This window comes from Protopterus annectens, chromosome 1.part1, assembly GCF_019279795.1.
Source record: "Protopterus annectens isolate FY-2018-M chromosome 1.part1, PAN1.0, whole genome shotgun sequence".
In the NCBI taxonomy this organism is placed as follows: Eukaryota; Metazoa; Chordata; order Ceratodontiformes; family Protopteridae; genus Protopterus; species Protopterus annectens.
The window spans coordinates 730,857,526-730,874,585 of NC_056726.1; the positions used below are offsets into that span (position 1 = coordinate 730,857,526).

Here is a 17,060-nt window from a genome sequence, read left to right on the forward strand (position 1 = left end):
TGGGCATTGTTAATAAACTCAAGATGTTAGTTATAAACCCTTATTTCACCTGGTGATTAGCCAGCTGGCTCACAGACAGGATCCAGGAAGCTAGAGTTCAGGAATCCACCTCTAGAAAGATGCCAGTCACAAGCAGAGTCCATCAGGGATTGATTCTGGGACCGCTCATTTTTTGGCATTTACTACTCTGATGATAAAGCCAATGTCAGTGGCCTCTGGCTGACAAAATTTGCAGATGATTGCAAATTAGGAGCAGTCATAGAATCTCCCCACTCACACAAATGTTCTCCAGGAAGGGCTAACATAGACAAATAACCGGTGTCAGAGCCATGGACTAAATCTAAATGCCAAGAAAAGCATTCATTGGGAAGTCATTCACACGTCCTATCATTTTAACAACACAACCCTAAAAGCTGGCCCTGTAGTCAGGGATTGGGGACACACATAGACAGTAATTTATTTTTTTACCATCACATATCTAGAGTGATAAGGAAATGATTCTATGTTGTGCAACTTATTAAAAAAATGTATAGCATCTAGGTCCAATTAGGTCTTTGTTCTACTGTATTCAACATTCATCAGACCTGTCACCCCCTTTGGTATGTATCTAAACAGGCACATCCAACAACTGAAATGTCTACAGAGGTTCCTCACTAAAAGAATACAGGGCATAAGTAACATGTCCTATTCAGACCACACCAAGGCCCTATGCCTGTATTCTGTATTCTACAGGCTGTTGATGGGAGATCTATGCCAGGCATATGAGGTGTTGTCAGGCCCATGACTGATGGACCTCCTGTATATTTGCAAAACAAACCACACTAAATTTGCCTATGATATAAATAGGATATGGTGGAGAGAGAGATGTATGTATCTCAGAGACTACCCCTTCTATAGAACTGGCTCTCCATCCATGTGAAACAGAAATCCTCCCTAACCCTAGTCAAATGTAACTTGGACAATAGGATGGGGAACAGGAAATTAATCCCTGGTTTGGCATTTATCTCTTTAATGGACACAGACAGCTTGTAAATGGTTCATCTCCCAGGTCCCTGCTTGCAAAGTTTTATCTCCCAAGCCCCTGCTTACAGTTATCAAGGGTACCAGAATTTGTCAGAAATTTGAGATGTATGGCTTGGCTTCAAAAAGCCCTTGTGGTCATTAGCCTAATACATACCTATGAACCTAGGAACCTATAACCTCTGTCTACTAAGTTACATCTTGGCTAAATTCCAAGCACCCCCAAACCCAGTAAACCAAATAGCATGTGCTGAGCAATTAAAAAAATCTCTATATAGACATACTGATAGCTGCACAGAGTGACCAGTGCCCACTCGTATTAAGAATAAGACAAACTAAAAAAGACAAGCCACCCAGATGGAATCACAATATCAATCTGTTATACAACTAAAGAAAAAAAAATCTTGGCTAAGCGTAGGAAGAACAAGGCCCAACATACTAAGACCACCCTGACCAATCTAAACAGGCAGCGAAGTAGGCTATTTAATTCTTCAAAGGCAGAATTTGAAGAAAAAATAGATTCTCAGGCAAAGTACAACCCCAAAGCTTTCTACAGCTATGTCCATAACCTCAAGGGATATATGCAGTAATGCAAAGAAATTGCTGTAAGTGGCATCACCCACAATGAACTGGAGGCCATTGACAACCTTTTGGCAGACAGGTTTTCCTCGAATCCTGCACCCTCATTAGTCCTAAGGAAATAGCATACCACAATTCCCCAACCATTACTAGTGAACAAGGCATCGATGCACTTTCCCAGAACAAAAGCATAGCATCGATGGGCCTACATAACATCAAGGGATGCTTACTAAAACAGCTTGAAGCATGACCTCTCTGGTCCACTTGAATGCCTTTTAAACTGGGGTCTACAAACAGGTTTTGTGCACAAGGAATGGAAGATTACTACAGTCATTCCCATCACAAAGGAGGTCCAACCACCAATCTGGGTAACTAAGGACCAACCTCACATGTAAGGCCACAGAAAGAATCATCATGGACATGATAAATGAAGACATAAGTAACCTGCAAATGCTAGACCCATCACAATTTGGTTTTGTTAAAGGAAGGTCATGCCTATTAAACCTGGTGGACTTTATTGAGAGGGTCACCATAGCAATGGATGAGGGGCAGGCTGTGCACACAGCTTACCTTGACCTTGCCAAGGCCTTTGAACCAATACCCCATTCAGGCATTATAGACAAGCTGACTAAATTAGGTGTAAACCCTTTTATCACCCATTGGACAGCCAGTAAGACTCACTGCTAGGACCCAGGAGGTCAAAATAAGTGAGGACCTCCACCAAGATGCCAGTCAATAGAGGGTTCCCCCAGGACTCAGTACTGTGCCTGCTCCTTTTTGGCATCTATTTCTCTGAAGTGGAAACAAACACTAAAGTTTTCTGGCTGACTAAGTTTACAGATGATTTAATGCTGGGGCTTATCATCAACTCCTTTGCTGACACTAGCATTCTTCAAGAAGGCATATCTCTGACTAACAAATGGTGCCAAAGTCATGGTCTTAAACTCAGTGTTAAGAAATGCATAATTATACTGTTTGCAAAGTAAACCATCCTGATTAATTACTATGCTGATAATATTCCCTTAAGAGTCAACCCAGTGGTCAGAGATCTGGGTATGGAGGTAGACAGTAGCCTTACCTTTGACCACCATGTGGCCATAGTGATGAGGAAATGCTTTTGCGTTGCAAAACTTATAAGGGTACAATATCTAGGTCCAAAGATGTCTTTATCCAACTATACTATGTCCTTATTAGACCAATCATAGAGTGCAATACTTCCTTTTGTACATACTGGCTACATATATGCAGGAGTTAGACTGATCTCAGAGATTCCTTACAAGATGAATACAAGGTGTACCAAACCTTCCTTATGCAGTGTGCCATAAAGCCCTTTCCATCTACTTGGTCATCTATAGATTGCTGAGGATTGATCTATGCCTAGTTTACAAGGCATCCACAAACCCTGCACTTCTGAATCTCCTGCATATTTGTAAGTGAAACAGTACCAGAAATACAAGGGAGAACTGAACTTTGCCTGTGACTTAAACAGCACATGTCCCAGAGACTGGCCCTCTTATGGAACAGGCTAGTTATTCACGTGAAACTGAGTTCATCTATTACCCAGTTTAAAAACAACCTAGACCAGTGGATGGGGAATAGGACATTTACACCAGGCCTGGGACCCATGTCACTTATGGATAGAGGTAGTTTATAAATGCCTGGCCCTCAATGCCCTGTTTTGATATAGAGCATCATAATTCTTTTGGGAAAACTTGTCTAGGCTTAGACCCCCCCCCCGGTCCCCAAACTATGACAATGGTGCTTCTTTCCTAGGGGAAACAAGCAGCATAAGTCAGTAAATAATTAAAGTCTTTAAAAGTCACTTTTTCACACAAAATTTAGTAAAAACCCTTTAAAATATTTTGCCAGCCCCAGAAAATAAAATAAACACAATTTCTGTGCAGAAAACATGATTTTCAACTACTTTAAACAGCTTTTAAACTGACAGGAAAAAGTCGTACTCTTCTTTAAAACTACAGTTAAGTGTCATGACAGTCAGATAAAACACAAACTCTTCGCTTAAAAAATAAATTTTCTAAGCAGAAAGGTACAATACAGCATTACATTTTTAATGTGGAAGATTTTCCCCCAAAAAGAACTTATCTACCCAGAAAAGAAACAGCTCAAGCTGATCATTAATCCTCAGAAGCCTGCAGAGAAGCTTTCTGTTCAATGGCAGGAAAGCTCTGAAGGGCCTTGCACTCAGATCTGCCTTTAGTCACCTAAGCTCAAGCTGACTAATGGTTTGGTGAGTGGAAGGTGCCTTGAAGCTTTGGAAGCTGGCTGGCTGTTATATCCTTGGCAGGATACAACACATATATCTTTGCTTACTGCAGCAGTGATCAATATGACAAAAACATTGTGTGATCTACACATCTGTTTGTAAAATAAATTATACACTACTCCATAGCTGAATATAAACACGTTTATCAGAGTTAGTAGTTATACAGACAGAAGAAGTAATTTAGATTATCCTTAAACTCGTTTTTATACAGAAAGATTTTTCGAAATGCCATATGTTCTATAGTACTTGAAGGTACCTGTGAGTTTTGATTACTTTTTCCTAAAACATTCTATAAAATTATTTGAAATGTTTTATTCAAGTTGTTTTCTTAAGTGATATTTTTTCACTTGACATATAAAACAGGCTTTATCAAAAAGTAACTGAAGTATAAATAAACAAAATAAGTTCATAGGTTCATAGGGTCATAGGTAGGTGCTAGGCTATCTGCCCAAAGGCATTTACAAGCTTTCACCACCCCCTTAGATTAGTTCCCTGTGCCTCTGTCCAGCAGAACCACTGAAGTGATCCCCGGGGTAAACTTCCTGTTTCCCATCCACTCGTCAAGGTTTCTCTTGAAGAGTGTTAGTGAGGAGCTCTGCCTAATGTAGACTGGAATCTTGTTCCAGAGCATGGGAAGTCTCTGGGAAAGGAATCTATCCCTCCAGCACATCCTATTTATTGTTGTGGTGAGGTTTAGATCCCTAGAGCATGTGGCTTGAGGGGATATGGTTTTCTTTAGGTGGAGCATGCCCATCAATTCTGGGTTGGACATAGCCTTGTATGTCAGGCAGAGATCACCTCTGAGTAGACGGTATGCAACCGAGTACAGCTGAAGTTTCTTCAGTCGAGCTGCATAGGGCATCTGTTTGAGGCCAGTGATCCTCTTGGTGAGGTACTTCTGTGGTCTTTCCAGCTGTTGCAGATGTCTTGTAAGGTACATCCCAAATGTGGCATTGTACTCTATGATGGGTCTGATGAGTGATGCTTAGAGGGACACAATGACCTATTTTGATCTGGATGCAAACTCTTTTGCGATTAGGTGGGCCACATAGAAGGATTTTCTAACCACTTTGTTACTTGGGTCCCCAGATCCCTTATTTCATCTTCTGTATTTAGGGGGCTATCACCTATGCGGTAATTTGTGTGTACTTTTTTTCCAAAGGGGATGACTATGCACTTTTTGGCATTTAGCTTGAGACCATGGTTTTGACACCAGGTATCTGTCTCAGTGAGACCCTTTTTGAGGATGTCTGTGTCAGCCGGACAGTCAATTATAGCACCTAGTTTGCAGTTGTCTGTGAACTTGGTCAGCCACAGACCTCCTGTGCTTGTCTGTACCTCTGAGAAGTATATGCCGAACAGGAGAGGTCCTAGGACTGAGCCCTGGGGAATGTCACTTGTAACCGGTTTAGAGTCAGACCTAGATCCTGCAACTCTTACCATGTGGGTTCTGTCTGTGAGCCAGTTGGTAACCCTTCTTGTGATGTAGGGGTTTATGTTCAGGCTGGTGAGCTTGTCTATAATACCAGAATAAGGAATGGTGTCAAAGGCCTTTGCAAGGTCTAGGTAGGCTGTGTGGACCACCTTTCCCTCATCTATAGCTTTGGTAACTGTCTCAAAGAAGTCCACCAGGTTTAGGAGGCATGGGCACGTAGCCTGTGGAGAAGTTGAGTTTGAACAGTGTGTTTAGGTGAGGGGTTAGTTCATCTTTGAGCTCATGTAGGACGCAGCCTGGGACACTGTCCAGTCTCATTGATGCTGTATTTTTGGCTTTGGAGAGGGCTGTTTTAACCTGAGTGTCTGTGATTTCAGGGGCACTACATTCTTCTGGTATGGTTATGGGCCCTTTTGAGGGTGAGAGGGAGGTGAAGTTTGCACTGAACCTGTCTGCCAGGATGTTGGTAATATCAGTCAGTTCAGTGTATTTTTTGCCATTCTGCACTAACTCTGAGCAGATCTGGGAATTGCCACTTAGATTCTTGACATAGCTAAAAAATGCCTTGTGGTTATCTTTGAAGTCCTTGGCAATTTTTCTTTCAAAGCTAGCCTTGGATGATTTTATGAAGGATCATAGTTTCTTGCTGATACTAATCAGGGATGTCTTCCCCTCTTGGTATTTTACTCTTTTCTGTACTAGTTTCCTCCTTCTGTTGTATAGCTTGTTTATGGCAGGGGTCCACTAGATTGGTTTCCATTTCTTGGAGGAGTGAGTCTTGGTTTTGCTTAGGATAGCATGATCCATGCATTTTTGTAGGTGCCCATAGAGTGCATTAGTAAAGGATTTTGCAGCTTGGACAGCATTATCCTTTAGCATGGGGGATTTGAAACTTTCCACTTCAATCTTAAGTAACGTGAAGTTTGCTTTTGAAAAGTTTTCACGGTGGTTTCTTCGACCAGGGGTGGAGGCAGAATGTGGATATCCAGAGTGATTAGTTTATGGTCAGATCTAACCGGCGAGGGGTTGACCTCCAGTGTGGAACACCGGTCGCCCATTTTGGTAATGACCAGGTCCGATATGTTGTCACCTCTGGTGGGGGTGTTGACCAGTTGATCCAGGGTGTTTGAGCTTATAAATTCTAGGAAATGTTGGGCAAGGGAGTTAGTACTTGAGTAGTTCTCCCAGTTAATGTTTGGGTAATTGAAATCACCCAATATCAGGGAGTTTGGTAGGACCTTTATGTATCCCAGTGTTTCCAGAAATGTGGAATGGGGGTTCTAGGACATAGTGGGGTATCTGTAGCAAGCTACAATTTGAATTGCAGTTCTGCCCATTGTTAGTTGCACATGGATGATCTCTGAAGCATCGTGCAGTGCCACTAACCTGGAGGTGTGGGTATCCTTGATGAATATGGATGCGCCCCTGCCTTTTGTATTTCAGGCCGGGTTTTGTGGCTGAAATGTGTGGTATGAGTTGCAGCCTGGTAGTGCTGGGGTGCTTTCTGGAGCCTTAAACTAGGTTTCTGTTACTGCACATATATTAATTTTCTCCATACTGAGGAGTGCCTTGAGTGCATGCATTTTGAGGTTTAGACTTTGGCATTGAGTAGCATTACCCTCAGTTTTTTGTTACTTGTGCTATTTATGGTGGTGGGTTTGTCTTTTAAGCAAAAACAAAGCTTTTACTTGGGATTTTAAGAATTACAATGACAATCCTTTATGATTTTATTATGTGCTGTTAAAAAGACTATATTGATTATAGAGAGAGCCAAGGAATATTTTAGTTAATGATATGCCTTCCTTCTATTTTGTCACTTTTTAACTGACTACTGTCATTTTTTTGGAAAACTTAGAACAATATGATAACACAAATACAAATTATTGAAAATGGGATGCTACACACCTCTGACTGTATATAGTTTTGATGTTTACAAAGTTTTTGGCAGACAAAATTTGTCCTTCTTTTATAAAACAGTCCAGGAATTCTTCTCCTTTTTTGAGAGTCTAATCAGCTACAATTTCATTATGTATGAAAAATCTAGATATCTGGTAGTTGTTTTCAAAATGCCTTCTAATTATCTGTGAATATCATTCAGAGCTGCTCTCCATATCTTCCTCTGTGTGAATGATGTTTAAAATTACAGGCTGAAATTATTTGGCAGTAAGAAATGGAAAGAGCATTACCAAACAGGCAACTGATAATGATCTGGTCAGAATGGACACACACACGCACACGCACACGCACGCGCACGCGCAAACGTGCAAACATGCACATGCGCACACACGCACACACACGCACACACGCAAACATGCTTTTCAGGTCATTCACCCATCTTATTTTGCCCTATAGCTGTATTTGGTCTCTTTGCATTCACTAGAACATTCTACTCCAAAGAAGAGAATTTGCTCTTTTCTGCTAATAATAAATTAAAATATATCACCAATCCCCTCAGGTCTCTTCCTACATTTATGAATGTGTTAGATAAACAAGGTATTCTATCAGACTACAAAGTACACAAAGGATAAGGTGGAACTGGTTATAGCCAACCTTTGAAAAACTGTAAAATCACACCTTCATATTGGACTAAATCTACCAAAAATAACTTGTATTCATATGCCGTGATGTCTTATTGATTGCCTATGAAACAAGAAAAGACATGTACTATATTTGCCTATTCATAAATAATAAAATCCATACAAATGCTATCATTGTCATAACTTTAGACCATGGCAGAGTAATTCCATTCCTCCAACTAGTATTACTTATAAAGTATGTATTTTATTTAATCAAATTACCTAAGCAATGGAATGTCAAGAGTGGTATCATACAATCTTTTTAATCCCAAAGTATAAAGAGGTATGCCTTTTCAAGATTTTTGTAAAGTACATTATCTTAAATTTTACAACGGCTTTTCTGTAGCATTTTAAAGCAGCTAGAGATACTGGAACTGTTGTGAAGAGCTAATCACTTTAAAAGGACTTAATATGTCAATGTCATTTTCTTATCATCCAGATCATTATACCCTAAAATGTAGCATTCATTCTGTCCGGCCAAGATTGTGTTAGACAGTCAAGAGGAGAAGGTTAACACCTGCACTACACCTCAAGCAGCTCATAGCCCTTCAAAACCCACACCATCAATACCCACACATAACAACACTAAACCCACACATGGTGAGGCCCTTAACATTAACCTGCCCAAGCAACAAGGACCTCCGAAGCTGAAACGCAAACAAACACCAGTCACAACCAAAGTTACAGATAGCTCACAACACCAGTGTGCAACCCAACAACAGCCCCTAAGGCAAGACAATGTACCCAACACTTTAGTCATAGGTGACTCTATAGTCAGGCACATTGATGTCCCACTCACCAGGCTGAACAAGGAGAAAATTACAGTCAGTTGCCTGTCGGGTGCCAGGATCTGCCACAAAACGCATGCACTGAAGTCACTTCACAACAACTACAAATACGACTCTGTCATTGTCCATGCAGGAGTGAATGACTTGAGACGTACCTCCTCGACTACATGAAAAGAGACATGGAAGAGCTCTTGGATCATGTGGCCCAGGCAGGTATGACCCTAGCCCTGAGTAGCATCCTACCTTCACCCAGAATTATACCACAGTGTAAGGACAAAATGATTGACTTCAACAATTGGATAAGCTTCTGGTGTCATTCAAAGGAGATCCAGTATCTGTCTGCCTGGGAAGACATGATCAATAAACCACAATGCTTTGCCAGAGATAATCTGCACCTGTCACCCCTGGGATTCAGGTTACTGGGTAAAGCTCTTGCTACTCCTATAGTGCCTTTTTTAGGCAAGGTTCAAAGGATAAAACCATCAATGTAACAGATACAAGCATGTAAAATCTGAAGGTAATGCTACTCAATGCTGGAAGTCTAAACCTCAAAATGCACTCTCTCAAGGCACTCATAAAAATGGAGAACATTGATATCTGTGCAGTAAATGAGACCTGGTTCAAGGCTCCAGAGCGCACCCCTGTAATACCAGGCTACAACTCTTACCACACTTTTCGGCCACAAAACCAAGAATGAAACACTAAAGATGGAGGAGTGTCCATATTCACTAAGGATATTCACACCTCCAGGCTAGTTGCCCAACACAATGCATCTGAAATTCTCCAGGTGCAACTAACACTAGGTAAGACTGCAATCCAAATTGTAGCTTGCTACAGATCCCCCACCATGCCCCAAGATTCTCACTGCACCTTTCTAAACATACTGGAAAATATTACGATACAACCAAACACCCTAATACTGGGTGATTTTAACTACCCTGCCATTAACTGGGAAAACTACTCGGGTACCAACTCTTTTTCCCAACGGTTCTTGGAATTCATAAATTCCAATGCCCTGGATCAACTAATCCATTGTCCCACCAGGGGCTCCAATATCCTAAACCTGGTCATTACCAACATGGGAGATAGATGCTCCACAGCAGTGATCACCCCTTCATTGGTCAGGTCTGACCATAAGCAAATCACCCTTGACATCCACATCCTACCCCCACCCCCCAGTAAGGAAACCTCCTTAAAAAACTTCTCCAAAGCCAACTTCATGCTACTGAAGTCAGAAGTGACAAACTTCATGACACCCATGCAGACGGGATCTGAAAGTTCGACTGCAGAATCCTACACTAAGGCACTGTACGAGCACATCCACTCATGCATGAATTGTGCCATCCCAAATAGAACCAAGATGCTCTTCTCCAAAAAAAGGTAGCCAATCTGGTAGTCCCCTGCTATAAACAAACTATACAACAGAAGGAAGAAACTGTTGCAGAAAAGAGGAAAATCCCAGGATGCAAAAAAACTCCCTCACCATCCTCAGTAAGAAGCTGAGATCCCTCATAAAATCCTCAAAAGCTAGTTACGAAAATAAAATTGCCAATGATTCCAAAGACAACCACAAGGCATTCTATAGTTATGTCAAGAATCTAAATGGCAATGCTCAGATCTGCTCTGAGCTACAACAGAATGGCATTAAATATACCGATCTCAAGGATATTGCCAATATCCTGGCAGATCGTTTTAGTGCCAACTTCACCCTCCCTCTCACTCCCTAAAGGGCCCATCTTAATACCAGAAGATTGCCAAATTCCAGTAATCACGGCCACACAGGTAGAAACTGCACTCTCCAAAGCTAAGAATACAGCATCCATTGGACCAGATGACATCCCAGGCTGTGTACTACATGAACTACAAAATGAATTGGCACCTCACCTAAGTGTCATGTTTAATCATAGCCTCGCCTCAGGCTTCGTGCCCACTGAGTGGCGCACAGCTACAGGTATCCCACTCCACAAGGGGGGATCCACCTTGGATCACAGGAACTACCATCCCATCAGTCTGACAAGCCTGATCTACAAGGGCATGGAATGCATTATCATGGAACCTTCAAAAACTGGACCCCACCCAGTTTGGGTTTGTGAAGGGCCGATCTTGTCTCCTGAATATGATTGACTTCTTCAAATCAGTCTCCAGAGCTGTGGACAATAGTAAGGTGGTCCTCACAGCCTATCTGGACCTCGCCAAGGCCTTCAACACCATCCCCCACTCTGGAATCATAGATAAACTTACTAAGCTGGGAATAAATCCCTACATCACTTGATGGGTTGCCAACTGGCTTACTGATAGAACCCAGACTGTAAAAGTAGCCGACTCCAAATCCAGCTCCAGACAAGTGACAAGTGGAATACCTCACAGTTCAGTCCTGGGACCGCTCTTGTTTGGCATCTACTTCTCTGAAGTACAGGCCAACACTAAGCGACTCTGGCTAACAAAGTTCACAGATGACTGCAAACTGGGAGCCATTATTGAATCCCCAAATGATGTGGATATTTTACAAAAGTGCCTTACAGAAACAGATGCCTGGTGCCAGAGCCATGGGCTCAAGCTTAATGCCAAGAAATGTATAGTTATCTCCTTTGGGGAAAAAACATGTACCCATGAATTACCACATAGGTGGCAGTACACTAAACATCAAAAGTGTGATGAGTGACTTAGGGACACAGGTGGACAGTGGTCTCACTTTCGAAAACCACATCACCACAACAGTCAAGAAATCCTTCTATGTGGCACACCTCATCACTAAGGGCATTTCATCCAGAAAAAAGGAGGTCATTAGACCCTTTATAGAGTATAATGCCCCGTTTGGTATGTACCTCACAAGACATCTGCAACAGCTGGAAAGGCCACAAAAATGCCTCACTAAATGAATCACAGGCTTAAAGCAGATGCCATATGCTGACCGTCTACAAAAACTCCAGCTATACTCTGTGGCATATTGTCTACTCAGAGGCGATTTCTGCTTAACATACAAGGCCATGTCAAACCCTGAGCTTTTGGACATGCTCCACTTAAAGAAATCCCAATCCCTCAGAGACACACACTCTAGGGATCTAAACCTTGTCATCACAATGAACAAAACATGCTGGGGGGATAGGTTCCTGACCCAGAGACTCCCCATACTCTGGAATAGACTGCCCATACATGTCAAGCAGAGTGCCTCATTGGCCCTCTTCAAAAGGAACCTTGATGATTGGATGGGAGATAGGAAATTCACCCCGGGGATCATATCAGCCGCCCTACTAGACAGTGGTCCAGATAAGTAAATATTGTGGGAAGAAATATCCAGGGAATTGTTATGGCTAGGCTTGTATAGACCATAGGGCTGATAGCCTAGTACCAACCTAGGAACCTATGAACCTACGAACCTATGAACTGCCTTGCTATTTCAAGAAAAAAGGATCTGGAAGTGTAATAAACTAATTAGTGAAAAAAAACTGAAAATATTACATCAAGTCCCTATACCACCTTTAGGGCATTAACATGAAATTTTAAAGACTAAAAGCCCAAAACAATCTAAATGGTTTGTCATACAAACTGGTGATTAATATTTTATTTAATTGAAAAGACAGTTTATTTCTTTTTTTTATTTTACAGCAGTATTGCTTGCTAAACATATAAGCTGATAAACAACTGAAAAGACAAATTATGACATAGTTTCTGCTAAATACTACATCCAAAGATCCATCATAGAACTGATTACACTGCAGTGAAAAAAAAGACAAAACAAAAAAAACATATATTATTCCACTACCAAGTACACTGAAAGGTAAGTAGGACATACCTTCATCAGGCAATAACAAATAGAACCCACTCTATCAGCCTATGAAGCTACCTGTAAAAAAAATACATCTGGGATTCAGAGACATGGTCTATAGCCATGTAAACTGCCTACCAGAGCTAGATGCAGTGAACAAAGACAAAAAAAATGATTCAAAGACATGTCTAGCCTCATCAAGGGAGACCTCATTATATGCCAATTTCTATGTTTCTGAATCATCTGGTGACCCATGAATTATGTTGTTACAAGCACCCCCGAGAGTCTGTCTTTCACACATATGCATGGATTCATGAAAACACACAGACACATCTTTTCAATAACTCAGCAACACACACATGCACACACGTGCACACACATCTGCTCAGTAACTCACCTACACCCAGATACTTAAATTGACACATGGACACACTCTACCATTCACTCCACACACGCACACACACACACACACACACACACACACACACACACACACACACACACACACACACACACACACACACACACACACACAGAGTCTTCCTAGTCCATTCAGACCCCTACAGACAAGTACACACACACACACACACACACACACACACACACACACACACACACACACACACACACACACACACACACACACACACACACACTGACATACCCCACCTGCAGCATTTTGGCCATGTTAACTAACATAGCTGGTTATGCTATTTTAGGCTGCAGAGCAATTCTCAGAAGAAGTTGCTGCAGGCATTTTTGGGGAAGAGAACATTGTTAATTAGCTTTAGCTATGCTCCTGGAATGCCTCATTATCCTTCAGTGTGGACAGTGATCTGGCTCATTAGGTTGATTATTCTGACAATGGAATATCACTGAGGTATGTCTGTCTTTGTTACCATGTGGGGTTGGATGCTTTTATTAAGGGATTACTGCTCAAAGGAATCTTTCTGAATTCCAAGATGCATGCAGTGAATATATCTCAATATTCACATTCTACAGGTTGCTATTCAGAATGACAAATGGTGTAAATATGTTTTTCACATACCTTTTCCTATAAATGTTTTTATCCACATCACAAGTTTTAATTTACCTTTGGCTGAAACAAAGATCTGATCTGCTTTCTTTGAAAAAAAAAATGACATGGGAAATTTGAAATGCGGTTATATTTCAAATATAATTAAAAATTAATTGAAATGTATGTTGACTTTGTCATCAACTGTTTAAAAAACTTTGCAATACAGAACTGTTTAACAGACAATTGAATTTAACATCCCTTCACTTTACATGCACATGTGTACTGTTACATCAGCTAGACTAACTGATTACTATGTTTGACGTTTAAATAAGAGTTACTTGTGTCTTTCGGCTTTTCCCGGTTAGGGGTCGCCACAGCGGAACTCCGGTCTGCTAATGATTGGCAGTAGATTTTTACGTGCCGAGTTGCCGGCCATGACACACAACCTTCAACTAAGGTACGCCCATTCACGCATGTCTCTACATAGAAGACGCTCTTGCTGAGAATCGAACAGGGCAACTTCTTACTGTGAGGCGATAATGCTACCGCACTTTAAATAAGAGTTACTATGTTTACTAATTCAGGTAATTTTGCTTGGCACTATTTCTCTTTTCATACTTTCAAGAATGCTAATGTTGCATAAGGATACTTTATAACAAACCAAAATGGATATCACTACTATTAACGGTTTCTTCTTTCAATGTTCTCGTTACAAGCTAAGTGCCTTAACACGTCTTCAAAGAGTTTGCCACAGGGAAAAAAAAGTATCAAAAACTCTAAAACCCAGACAGCGATCCAAAGTATTGTTTAACTTACAATTCTTAACACTTAAGGGAATTTTATTCCACTGCATGCATGCACACAGAAGATCTGTTCATCTTTACATCAAATAAGACGTTAATAATCTTGGTATTTAATAGTTGTTTCTTCCTGTGAATTCTTATCACTATCACCAAAATTGCAGTTGCTAACACATTTAAAAATGCCTATCAAATCACTCCTAACTAATCTGCATTTAATGGTATATAATGATAATAATGTTAACCTGCTTTTATACGTCAGGCCTATCATAACAGATATCCTCCTGATAAAGTGGTTTGGAAGTATTTCCAGGCTACATAACTGAGCATCAATATGCACACAAATAGAAACACTGTGTTCAGTTATTGGCCTGATTGTATGCTTGTAAAAAGGAAGTAAAACTAGCCTGTCCCTACTAACAACATTCCTGAAGGCATTTTTCATTTCAAGGGAACATCTTCTGATAACCTCTGTCAATTGAGATTTAGAACTGAGTGTATTGTCAGTTTTGACCTCTATAGCTCTGATAATCTTCACCTCCTTAATAATTGAACTATCCAAAGTATAAGAGCAATAAGGATTTCCCACACCAAAATGCATTAGATATTTTATATTGAATGTCAGTTCATTAGATGTTGGCCATGAATAAAAATTATCCAAATGAATTTGAAGACAGAACCGATCAGATATACCTTAAATTTCAGTGGCAATTTTAGTATCATCTTCATATTTGCTCAACCGAATCTCACCAAGACGAGGAAAATTAGTCATAAAAATACCAAAAATAACAGGACTCAACATATAGCCCTCAGACAAACCTTTGTTAATCAATCTCTCTTCTGATAGGAATAAACCAAGCTTGACCCTATATTTCCTATCCTACCAACTGTTTTTATTCATCTGTTCATACAGTCATCGATACAGTGATGTTAAGGACAATAACTGACTTGCTTATTCACTAAAGTAGTCGCTTTACTCTTTCAAGCCTATAGCTCCAGTCTGTATGCTATCACATCCTTAGTTACCTTTCACATCTTGCCATATTTTGAGGCTTAACTGAAAACTTAACAATTAATAGTTGGCAACATAAGAATGAACAAGGCATATGTAAGGAAATCTACCCATCACCCTAGGAGTCCCCCAGGGCTCTATACTAGGAGGCCTTCTTTTCTCTATCTTTATTAATGACCTCCACTCTGTCATCCAAGATGCAACCTGCATTCAATATGCAGATGACTCCACTTTAATCTGCTCACCCACCTTCCAGACAAAACTAATGACATTGTCCCAGAATATGTTTAACACTGTTGAAAACTGGCTCTAATCATCATCTGATCTTAATAAACCCTAAGAAAACAAAGCTGCTACTTTTTCCCCCACTCGTAGGTCCTCATCACTCTTCTTTACCATTTAATCTAATAATGGCACCATTATCTCCCCAAAAACCCAAACTAAACTCTTAGGTGTATAGTAGATAATAACCTTCAATTTGATATGCATGTCAACCAAACTATCAAAACCATTAATAAATAACTTGTCTCCCTTTATAAGATTAAACCTTTTCTTACTCTACTTGCTAGAACTGCTATTGCCGGTTCCCATCTACTCTCTACCCTTCTCTATGCCTTCCCTTTATTCACCAATCTGAACAAATCCAACCTTAGCAAGCTCTCTAGCTGTTATAACCACATTGCTAGATTTGCCACAGGCACGGCATTTAGGACACACCACTGTCATAATCTAAGTCATCTAGGGTGGCTTGAATTACCTAGCCTACTTCAATACAACCAGCTTATAGTGGCATATAAAGTACTCAACCAACCTGAAAATACACCTGCACTTAAGAACATTGTTAGCCACTACAGTAACCTCAGGCCACTTTGCTTATCTAACAGACAGCTGGTTCAAACCTTCAAAACCAATAACTCAGCAGGGGACTCCCTGTTTCTCAACTCTGTTGGCAAAACTTAGAACTCCCTTCCTGCCGACCTTACTCTAGTACCCTCACTAACTCAATTCAAAAAAAGTCTCAGACAACATTTTTTAGACACACTGGTTATGTCCTTGTTCTAATCCTGACTAGCTCCTTTCTATAATTGTGTGCCAAACAGTACTTTATACTACATGCAAGCTGTAACATAATTGTTAGTTTAGATACTTATGTAAGTTTAATAATGATCGAATGTATAACTTGCTTGACTGAACAGAGTCTGTAAACTGTTTGCAACATGTATTGATATTATGATTTTTCCTGTATTATTTTTTCTGTATGTTGTGTTAGGAGCTTTTCTCCCTGGGGCTCCGCTGAAAATGGACATGTATCCAGTCGGACTATCCCAGTCAACAAATGTAAAATAAATAAATAATAAGAATGCATAGCTAGGTCATCCTGCAGTGGAGATATTAATCACTGTTCTTCAATTGGTGTTCGTATTTTCATGTTTACTTTCATGTTTTCATAACTTGTAGAATTGCACATTATTGAGTTTTATAGTGTGGGATATAGCAGTAGGAAGCAAAACGCATACTGTTACTATCCATGTATAATATACTATATTATGACTATTATCACTGTATAAAAGGTATTTTTACTGATACCATTGTTAGTGGAATCTTTTTAATATCATTCACTGTTTGCAAGATATTTACATTTGTTTATTGTATGCTTTTCAACGTGATTTTTCATAAAACTTTAACATAGGGATGTGTGTAGACTGCTAGAGATGTGATATTCCACAGACCAGATGAAATGAGTTAAACTTGAATTCCTTATGTTAAAAGAAATACATATTT

The 17,060-nt window shown here is 40.3% G+C and overlaps 1 protein-coding gene across 2 annotated transcripts in view; it reads right to left on the minus strand.

Annotated features, from left to right (window-relative positions):
- Nucleotides 1-17,060, minus strand: part of CNTFR (ciliary neurotrophic factor receptor) — a 2,564,731-nt gene that overhangs the window by 774,879 nt on the left and 1,772,792 nt on the right. The window lies entirely within an intron of this gene.